This window comes from Heloderma suspectum, chromosome 5, assembly GCF_057233095.1.
Source record: "Heloderma suspectum isolate Gila_16-S chromosome 5, 16-S_ref, whole genome shotgun sequence".
Lineage (NCBI taxonomy): Eukaryota > Metazoa > Chordata > Lepidosauria > Squamata > Helodermatidae > Heloderma > Heloderma suspectum.
In genome coordinates, this window is record NC_139462.1 from 37,605,325 (window position 1) to 37,616,794 (window position 11,470).

The 11,470-nt window shown below is 41.6% G+C and overlaps 1 protein-coding gene across 3 annotated transcripts in view; it reads left to right on the plus strand.

Annotated features, from left to right (window-relative positions):
• Positions 1-11,470, plus strand: part of SGMS2 (sphingomyelin synthase 2) — a 49,749-nt gene that overhangs the window by 23,057 nt on the left and 15,222 nt on the right. Inside the window, exon 2 of one of the 3 annotated variants that reach the window (XM_084855821.1) lies at positions 6,185-6,254. The exons of the other annotated variants lie outside the window; for them this stretch is intronic. The gene's annotated coding sequence lies outside the window, so the exon portion shown is untranslated. The remainder of the gene's footprint in view (positions 1-6,184; positions 6,255-11,470) is intronic. 3 annotated transcript variants of the gene reach the window in all.

An 11,470-nucleotide genomic window follows, 5' to 3' on the forward strand; every position in this document is an offset into this window, starting at 1 on the left:
AGATCAGTTGTTTGTCCTGAAATAGCCTATGGCCAAAGCAAAAGCATAATGCAATTGTGTTTTGGTTCTTTATGCCTGAGTGTCTTAAAAGAAAATGCCAGCTTTGTACATTGAGCCAACAGATATAAAGAGTCTTGCAAAAATCACTTTGTACAATACAACACGAGAACATAACAGAGCTACTTAATGGTGGCTTTATACGATACCAAGAAAACTGCAGGTTGTGCTGCAGAGTTATGAAGGATGTGAAATGCATTATTCAATATCACAACATGGGGATAAATGGTCCAAAGTCATGCACTACTGGCCATAAATGGGTTCCTACATCAGTATAAGTTCAGTGACTCCAGCAGAGTACAGAATTACATGAAGCTTTCTTCTGTGTTTTAAAAAAAGGGTTGAACTGATCTATATTTGAGTTTAATAATAGGCATTCATAGGTTTAATGTCCTGGTTTGTAGTTTCCTGCTTTGGACATCATGGGGAGTTACGGTTTAAGTAACCAGGAAATTTTTGCTGAAGCCAGACGTGCAAGGGGAGGAGGAAAGGAGTGAGTCAAGGCAGGAGCATATGGAGGCACATTTGCTTTATTGGACTGGAATTATTATGTCTGAACCAAGCCAGAGGCCTTTTATTTTAGAGGTTAAAATGTTTTTAAAAATCAGTAAGATATCTTTACATCAGTATTGTTGTGCCACATGTTTACTTGGCTTTAAATGGTTACTGTAATAAAACACTTACCTAGCTCAGATATTAAAGTGTAAGCAACCTGAGATGAAATAAATTTTCTTCAGGATATTACTTGCATGCCCTCTACACATTGCTTCTCATTCTCAACACAATATTCCTTTGCAACTTTTCCCTTCTAAATAGAATGTTGGCTGAAATAGATGCCTTAGGGAAAGGAGCTAGGAGGCACCTAAATAAAGCAATTTCATCTTAAAATTAGCACTTTATTCTACAAGAAAGCCTAGCAACACTAACTGAATTTCACCAGTTATCGCCAGGTGAGGCTGTTGTTGGTCTAAAAATCATTGGAAACAAAGCATTTTCAAAATTCATTACAAATCTTCTGACTGGCCGTAACTACTCAGTAGTAGCTGCTGAATTAACAGGTCACCAGGATACCATTTCAGTAGGCAAAATATAAGAAGCATTGTAATTGCTTTGGCAGATCACCTTGTATTACAGAACAGCACAACACTTAGCACAGCCTTATTAAATTAAATCTTCAGTATTTAAATTGTTTAGGATGCAGTCCTATGAGTGGTTAGAGAGAAAAAAGTCCTACAACTCACAGTCTAAACATGCATAGGATTGTGCCTTTAGTTAATTTAAAGATTATTCAATTAATTGGGACTACCTGCCTTGATCTTACCTTCTCTACATAGGAGTTCTGGATAATATTACTATTCTTCTCAACATTGAATTTAAATTTGGCATGCAAGCATAGCTATACGGAAGGTGATGTTGCAGTAAGTCTGATCTAGATATTAAAGATAAGTCTAATAGTTGAGTGAAAACTCACCATATGAATTATCACCTCTGTTAGGTGAAAATACATTATGAATCACTAAGAAGCTAGGCAGTATTTTATTTTAATTTTATTTCCAAAGCAATTGAAGGAAATAATGTCAATTGCACTCCTTTAACTGTATTTTACAACTGATAAAGAGTAGTTTCAGATCTTGGTGTGAATTATGCAACTTGGTCTGGCTTCAGTATTGGCTCTGAGCTCTCTTGTATATGTAGTGGAGTAGCAAGAATGCACAGGACCATGGAACATTTACATGTAGGTGAATAAGGTGTACAGGTTGTGGTGGCAGTGGCTCCATTGGGAGGTGAGGCTGGTGGGGCGGGGGAGCTCTTGATGAGCTGTCCTCACCTCCTAGGCTGCTTTTGCTGTTGCTCCTGTCCTGCTCAGTGAGACACCAAATGCAAACCACATATATGATCTGCACTGTGACACTGTCTTGATTGCACATTGGCTGTCTCCTGACACAGCTACTCTGCTGGGTCAAGATTGCAGGCCAGTACAATTGCTGATCTGCTATCACAGTCACAGTCCTAGGATCAGTGTGGCTTTAAGAATGGTGTCAGTTAGGAATGTTGGACAAATCTGCAATGGGCTCGAATAACTTCAGATTTCTATGAAACCGACCCATGGAATCTGTAGCAGACTTGTTTTTTCCAAGCCACGCAGATTCCGCAGACGGTTTTTTTCCTTTCCAGAAGTGTATGAAAATTTAGTCATACAAAAATACAAAAGTTGCTGGAAAATATGTGAGCTTGTCCAGCGAAGAGGTTCCACAATGTTAGTGCCACTAAAGTGCCACTAAGTACCTTACGTATCTCGCCGCCGCTACCAAACCAAATACATTCTACCAGTTAGCTGTAATTTAGCATCCTGCCCTCCAGGGCTCAGATGTTCTACTTTTGTGGTTGCCCAGGACTGCAAAAGGAGCATGTCAAGTACCTGGTAAGCCACAATATGTTGCTGGTGGCTGAGGCAGCACTGACTGAAGAGAAGTGACAACCCCCAACCCCCCCCCCCAAAGTTGGAAGTTTGGACTTCTTGACAAGCTTAACACCCATAGCTCACACTTCATAAATGTTTTGAGTACTGAAGGCAGATACAAGAACATGAATCTGATGCTCAACCAGCTTTAAGGAAGGCCACTAAAAGAATATAATGTAAGAATATAATGTAATATATGTAAGAATATAATATAATTGGCTCACTAAAATAATATAATTTACTGTACCTGCCCTTCTAGTTGATTCTCATTTGATAACCATTATTCATCCATTCCAGTTTTGGTAATCGGTAATGGATCTCTCACCTACCCAGCCACCCCCATGCCTCTGTAGATTTTTGAAGCTATGAACTGTAAGCATTGTAGCTAGTTATATGCTCTGTTTTCTGTCTCTGGCATTTGTTTGTTTAAAAGCTAACTCTTGCATGAGTGGATTTGTTGTACTAAAGAGGGGTTTACATGTCTTGTTAAACAGTTTGCTTTATGTTGCTGATCTGTGAAGCATTTGCTTGCCCCAGAATAGTTAATGATCTGTACTGTATCTATAGCAGTACTTTAAAAGAGGTCCCTTCATATGAACCATTTTTGAGGAGGAAATCATAAGAGTTGAAAAGGGCCATTTAGGCCATTGATTCCAACCCCCTGCTCAGTGCAGGAATCCAGTTTAAAGCATCCCTGACAGATTGCTGTCCAGTCTTTACTTAAATACTTCCAATGACAGAGAGCCCACCACCTCCTGGGATGTTGGTTTCATTGTCTGACTGCTCTATTAGGAATTTTTTTCCTGATGTTCAACTGAAATGTGCGTTCCTCTAACTTAAGCCCATTATTTCGTGTCCTGCAGTCATGGATAATGGAGATCAGGTCGTGGCCCTCTTTTGTGTGACAGCCCTTCAGGTACTTGAAAACTAAGGGGTTCATCACACGGAGCTTTTATCCTGCTATTGAGATGGCTCTGTCACAGAAGTTTGCGGGCTCTTTAGATGAAGCCGTTACCCTCCAGCGTGTCTCCCGCCATTTTCTCCAGCCTATCCCATGTTTTCCCCAAATGCAAAAGATGTAGTATTTTTCAGCCCATGGAACAGGAGCGCCATGATCTCCACAAGAAATTCTCCCATGGCAGAAGAAACTGCACTGTCTGTCTGCTGCGGGCATTTGTTTTCAGTTGCTGGGGGCGCTGTCAGTATGACCTGGGGTTGCAGGGGAGGAGACCCAAGCAGATTTGACAGGTGTGAGGGCAAGAATTGCCTGCCAATTGCATCTCCTGCTTCTGCATTTCTCAATTGGAGGGAGAAGAGGGTAAGATGCCTCCCTGCAATGAAGGGAGACATATCTGATCCCCCACCCCACCAAGCTCAGAAGCAATGTCCTCTGTTGTTTCAGAGCACCCTATTAAGTTCAATGCGGCTTACTCCCAAGTAAGTGTGCCCAGGATTGCAGAATTATACTGTGGTATTACCTCTACTAAGAGGTAAGTTAGAGGTTTCCTGGGGCCTGCATGAAAACAGGACAGCAGAAGTTAAGCTACGATAACAAGACTCCTCCCCTCCTTTGCACACATGCCAGGGAGGGAGGAAGGTACTCCCTCAGTTCAAACCACATGGCTGCTGTGTAAAGAAGCCCTTCCTAATCCCGCAAAGAAACTGAAACCAGGAAGCTCCAGAAAGGATGTGGGTTTTTGCAGGGTTTTTGCTTAATGTAGAAACACTCTAAAAGTGCTATCATATCTCCCCCCCCCCCCCCAGTCTTCTCTGCTTAAGGCTAACCATACCCAGTTCCTTCAATCTTTCCATGTAGGACTTAGTTTGTAGCCCCCCTAATCATCTTCATTGCCCTTCGCTGAACTTGTTCCAACGTATCTGAATCCTTCTTAAAGTGTAGTCTCCAGAACTAGACGCAGTATTCGAGATGAGGTCTGACCAGTGCAGAGTCCGTGATTTAGAAACTATACTTCTATTGATGCAACCTAAAATTGCATTTACCTTTTTTGCAGCCACATCACACTACTGACTCATATGCAGCTTGTGATTGACTACACAAGATCTTTTTCACATGTACTATTGTCAAGCTAGGTATCCCCCATCTTATACCTGTGCATTTGATGTCTCTTTCCTAAATAATGAACTTTGCACTTGTTTCTGTTGAATTCCATTCTGTTATTTTCTGCCCAGTTTTCTAACCTATCAAAATCATTTTGAATTTTGTTTCTGTCTTCTAAGGTATTCGCTTAGAAGTGTCAATTTTGTGTCATTTGAAAAATTGATAAGCATTCCCCCCACCTCTTCCTCCAAGCCATTAATAAAAATGTTTTGAAGAGTACAGGGCCCGGGGCTGAACCCTGCAGCACCCCACTTGATACTTCCCTCCAGTTTGATGAGGAACCATTGATGAGCACTCTGTGAACAGTTCTCCAGCCAGCTGTGGATCCATCTAGTAGTAGTGCCATCCAGCCCACACTTAACTAGCTTGCTAATCAGACTATCATGGGGCGCTTTTCAAATGCCTTGCTGAATTCAAGACATATTACATCCACAGCATTTCCACAATCTAATAAGGAAGTTATCCAATGAAAAAATGAAATAAGATTAGTCTGACAGTGCTTGTTCTTGACAAATCCATGCTGGCTTCCAGTGAATACTGCATTAGCATCAAGGTGCCTATAGATGGAGCGCTTTATAATCTGCTGTAGAATCTTCCCAGGTATTGATGTCAGACTGATTAATCAGTCTATAGTTTCCTGGATCTTCCCTTTTGCCATTTTTGAAGATAGGGACAACATTTGCCCTCTTCTGGTCCTCAAGTACTTTACCTGTTCTCCAGGATTTCTCAAAGATAATAGACAGGGTCTATTATCTAAGAGTCCATCCACTAACGCCTTCAACACTTTAGGATGCAATTCATCTGGACCTGGGGACTTGAACTCATTTAAAGTGTTTAGGTATTCCCTGACCATCTCTCTGTCAACCTCAAGCTGCACTCCTACTATTTCAGTATGTTTGTCACATATGCCAGATTGAACAAAGATCTTCTTTTGGGAGAAGACTGAGCCAAAATAGGAGTTGAGTAGTTCCACTTTTTCTTTGTCATTGGAAGATAGGAAGCTGCCTTATCCCGAGTCAGACCATTGGTCCAGCTAGCCAGTTATCGACACTGAGTAGCAGCGACTCTCCAGGGATTCAGGCAGGAATTTTTCCAGCCATTACTGGAGATGCTAGGGGTTGAAACTGGGACCTTCTGCATGCAAAAGAAGCCACAGCCCCTCCCTGTCAGCACCTGTCAGCTTTTTGTCATCTTCGCTAAACAGCTGGTCTACTATTACTTTTATCCTCCCTTTATTTTGAAAATATCTGAAGAAGCCCTTTTTGTTTTTGGTAGCATCTCTCGCCAACCTCAGCTCATTCTGAGCTTTAGCCTTCCTGACACCATCTCTGCAATTCCAGGCTATCTGCCTATATGTATACTTCCTTTATGACTTGTCCCACCTCCTATATAAGTCCTTTTTGTTTTCAGATCATTGAGAAGCTTTTTGTATAGCTATATTGGTTTCTTCTGTTGCCTTCCATTGTTTTCTTCATTGGGATTGTTTCTGGTTGCACCTTTTGTATTTCCTGTTTTAGGAATCCCTCTTGAACTCTTCTTCCTTTTAGGTTTTCCTGCCATGGAATCCTACTTATCGTTGCGCTGAGTTTATTAAAATCAGTTTTAATGAAGTCCAAGGTGAGTATTACATGTTCACTTTCCTCAATGTTCTTACTATTTTCATCTTATCAACTAACTATTCCCTATTGGTCAGAATCAGGTAAAGGATGGCTGATTCCCTTGTTCCTTCCTCCACCCTCCGAAGTAGAAAGTTGTCAGGAAGGCAAGTCAGGAATTTCCTATAGAGAAAATGATTGGCAGAGTTTGTCCCCCAACAGATATCAGGGTAATTAAAGTCCCCCATTACTATAACTTCACACTTCCTTGACATATCTGCAATTTGCTTTTGTAAAGTATCATCTATATCTTATCCTTGGTGGGGCAGTCAGTAGTAGTCTCCAATCACAGTGTGGATTTTATTCCTTCCCCCGTTTATTTTAACCCAGATGCTTTCAACAGGGCTACATGGTCATTCTCTTGAATTTCTGTGCAGGTGTGTATATTTCTAACATACAGTGCAACCCCATCCCACCCTTTCTATGGCTTCTGTTCTTTTTGAACATGTTATATGCCTCAGTTGCTATATTCCACTCATGGCAGTCATCCCACCAAGTCGCAGTCTCTTACCTTCTCGAGTCAAGAGTTCAAGCTTGTCCTGTTCATTTCCCATACTCTGATCATTAGTATAAAGGTATTGAAAGCCATGAACTTTATCCTCCAACGACCTCCCTACAGTTGCTCTCCCAGTTCCTGCTACAGTGCATGAGCCTGCAGTCCTTTCCTTTGAGCTTTCATCTCCATTCCCCACAGGATTCAGTTTAAAGCTGTCCTGATAACTCACATTTTTTCAGGCAAACACATTTTCCCTATCTTTGTGAGATGCAGTCCATCTCCTTCCTTCAGTCCTTCATCCAATCAGCATAAACCATGGTCCCAGAAACAAAATCTCTCCCAGCAACACCATCTTTGTGCCCAGTTGTTCACCTGCAGAATTATTCTTTCCCTTTCTAGTCGTCTTCCATGCCCTGGAAGGATGGATGAGAACACTTGAGCTGAGCCCCAAAGATTTTGAGCTTCCTTCCCAGAGCTTTGCAGTCTGACACGATTCGGTCATAGCTGTGCTTGGCACTATCATTCATTCCCACATAGATAAGCAGGAGGGGATAACTATCAGTGAACTTGATGAATGCCGTAGCTACTCTGTCACATAAATTCAGTGACTGTATACATGGTTTGGATGTTAAACATTTTCATAGAGATGCCTCAGAAATTATTTCCAGTGCTTCAAATCACCATGGTGTCTTAATTGTTTGAACTTCGTAGCCCACCCTATCCTGTAATCCAAGGGTAGGCAACCTGGTGCCCTCCAGGTGTTTTGGACTACAACTCCCATCAGGTCAATGTTCAGGGATTATGGGGATTTTAGTTCAAAACATCTGGAGAGCACTAGGATGCATAGCTCATAACTGAATAATTGAGGTGTCATTCTTTTATTTAAGTGTTTGAAAAATCAGTATTTTATAACTTAACTGTAGTTAGCAGCACTGTTTAATTTTTATGAACAAGAGCTTGAGAAACACTTCCATTGATGTGGGTAGGTTGTGACAACAATTGGGGAGGGTGAGGGTTGACACAACCCCATCTAAGGCAGCTGAATAATTGTAAATTATTACCATGGGGAGGGAACACCATTTGGATTCTCCCACTATAGGCACCAAAATGTTTTGAATCCCAAAATGTCTTCACCAAGGAGTTCTAGAAGACTGATGTTTATTAAAGTATTGCAAGGAGCTTGAAGGTGATGGTGTATAAGGTTCTCCCCTGTCATTTTTTTCCTTGCAACAACCCTGCAAGATAGGTTAGGCTGAGGAGATAGTGACTATCCCGAGATCACCCAGTGAGCTTCATAGCTGAGTAGGGATTTGAACCCAGTTTTCCATGGTTCTATATCTTCTGGGACATGGTATTGGTAGGGGTGGTTCAGGTGCAGCCTATAGATGCTTCTTTGAGTAAACTATGCATTTTTAAAGACCTGTATGACTTACCAAGTAATCTGGAAAAATTGGGCAACTTTCTGATGGTATCTTTTCAGTTAGATTTGCCGCAGTTGGCTTGCTGCTTCATGTATAACAAAGTTACCTGTAATGCTTAGAGGGCTATTTGGGTGACACATCATAAACCAGAGGGTCACAGTCAGTTTGAGCAACTTAGTTTTGTATTGTTCTCGTTTGCTTAATAGACTGTGCCACTGACTGGCAACACCCTGTTCCATGGGTGGAAGGGAAAACAGGCACAATAGTGTACCTTTTCCACTGCCACAAAGTGGAAATCTCCCCACCTCCCAGGCTGCCACCAAACCAGCCTTAAAACTTTCTGGGTCTAAGATATCTAGTTCAGTAGTGTGGGGATTGGCTATTAGATGTGGGGTAGGTACCCAAAAAGAAAAGAGACCACAAAGTTTCAAATAAAAAGTTTACATTTTTACTGAAGAAAAAATGTTAATACGAAATTTCCCAAGTCTGAATGGATACACACAACTCACACAAAAAACCTATGAGCAATAGCGTAATAAAACAATCAGAGTTTACTGGATCTAGCTAACCTAACTAGACTGTGTTCCTATTTTATCCACTTCCCTTATCCAATCGATATCTTACTGTCATTGGTCCAGCTCTCTCAATCAGTTCTTCAGTTCCAGAAGCTGACTCTTTCCTCTTAGACTACAGAACTTCCTTCCTTCCTTCCCTCCCTCTCTTTCGCTCTGCCCTAGTTTTTTATTTCTTAAAATTAGTTTTTTTAATCTCCCCAACTTGAGTCAATCAGGAGCATAGTTTCTTGTTAATTTCTGCAAACAGAGGAAGCAATCCTATGGCTACTAGATGGCCATAGGATATGCTGTTTTCCAGGAACCGGCCTCGGAGCCTGTGTGCTGAGGTCAGTTCTCAGAAAACTGGCCTCCCCACACTTCCATGCTGTCTCGGAGGCAGCGCTGAGAAGCCCCATCCTCTGCACTCAGAAGAGGAGTGCAGAGCAGCTGAAAAGGGGCATGGCTGGGGGCGTTCTGGGGTGGGGAGAGCGGAACTGCATGTACTATACATCCTATGTGTCATACAGCAGCCTCCTCTTCCGCTTGGCCCCCCATGGCTAGACAGCTGTAATCGGCTGTCTGGCAGAAAAAGTACGGCAGGAGAGGCGCGGAGGGAGCGATCCCCCCGTGCTTCTCCTGTCTTGCTTTGGATAGGCGGTCGTCTCCAAGTTCGGAGGCGGCTGCCTATCTAGATAGGATTGCACCCGAAGTTTCTATTTCCTAAGTGAATATCTTTGTCTCTGTCTCTGTCTCTGTCTCTCTTCCTCTTCCTCTGACCTTTTGCTGAACTTTATAATCGCATGGCTTCCTGAGCAAAACTTCCTGGCTTCTACTTTCTGACTAAATTTTTTCTAACTAAATGTTTTCTAACTTTGAACTATTAACCTCTTGGCTGAAACTGACTAGTGAACGCACAAAAAAGATACCCTAAAACCACACCAAATACAAAAATGGAGGACTGTTCTGTTTCTTTGCAGACTCGGGTTTTAATTAAGGGGCTGTTCACACAACATGCTAAGCCACACTCAGTGGTTGAGTGTGGGTTGTTTTGAACCGTGGGTTGTTTGTTGAACTGTGGGTTAGCATGTTTTCTGAATGCAGTATGTTTTCCACAGGGTGGGTTATTCTTTTATCTAAACACAGCCAGGACGGTTTGTTAATCATGCAGTGTGGCTTGTTAACCACCTTGAACAACAAACCATGGGTTCTCTAGCTGACGTGTTCAAGAAAAATAACGTACACTGCATGGTTAACAAGCCACCCTGGCTGCGTTCAGGCAACATGATAACTGATAACGGTTCAACAAACAACCCACACTCAACCACTGAGTGTGGGTTAGTGTTTTGTGTGAACAGCCCCTAAGTAAGTTTAACCCATGTCTTTTTTAAAAATAGATTTATATAGCACCGACCATAACCAAAAATAACTAAGTAATTCACAAGAAAATTAAATACTCTAAAATACATTATGATATACATAAAAAATACTTACTGCACTACTCACATGCTTTTCTCATTCTTGCATAGATATATTTATTTATTTGCTATATTTATTTGCTCTTCAGACAATTAATGACCTGGTCCGCATGATCAAAATAAGCCACCATTGCCTTATTTAAATCGCTGTGCATGTGGGGTGCAATTTCCACTGCCCAGGTGCAGCTTGTCGTGTTGTCTGAACCTGGGCAGCATAGCTTGTTGGAGGTGGAAACAACCTTTCAATAATCCTACAACAGCCCATGGGTTATTGGATCATTGTTTTCTCCTTCCAACAAGCCAAGCTCGTGTGTACTGGGCCCATTGCCTCCCAAAGCATCTCACACCAATAAAAAAAGAGACAGAGGCCCTGCTAACAGGTGCAGAAACTAAAAAGACAAGATACACAAGGGAAGGAGAATGGAGGGAAATGGTTGAGGAGACTAGAACAAAGTGGTCATTTATATCCAGTTTGGGTCAGACTGAGTTTCCTTTGCTGGTGTTCTTGCATTGAATAGCAATCATTTCTTTGGCTGATGGATGGGTGCCAGAGTATTCTTTCTCCTTGCTTCTCTAGTCCAAGGGGAACAGGCAATTAGTGGAGCTGGGTGTTCTTTCTGGCTGGGAGGGAGGGAGGAAGCAAACATCCTGTAGCTGCTGCTTCTGTGGCCGATGGATGGGGCCAGACTGATCTTACAATGTCTTTTAGATTTGGCTCCATTGTACAAGCTTAAGTATCAAATCATCACATGTCTTTATTTTTATGTCTGCGTCTTGAACAAGTCTGACTGTTTTCCTCCCCACCTCAAAAAAATTCCTACACCATAATTGCGCTCTCTATTATATTTTTATATTTTTTTCTTACCCCTCTCTTTCTTCCCAGTGTATTTGTGTAAGTATTCTGTTTCTGTAGTTTAGCCCTTTTAAGGGACACTGAACACATCATTTTAATCAAGAGGGTTTTTAGCTGCCCTGAGCCCTAGGAATATGGAAAGGAATAAATCAAAATAAAATTTCATTAAACAATATTTGACACTCTTTTGGCACAGTCTCTTGAACCTGGGTTGTCTTAAGTAACATTGCATGCATTGTGACACTAATTAAAATTCATAACAGAATGTCCAAATTTTATAAGAATTATATATCTCTAGATGACCTGATGAATGTGTGTTGATAAGTAACAACTAAAACAATAATTGGTTATAATTACTGCTGAATCCCATTCATTAAGA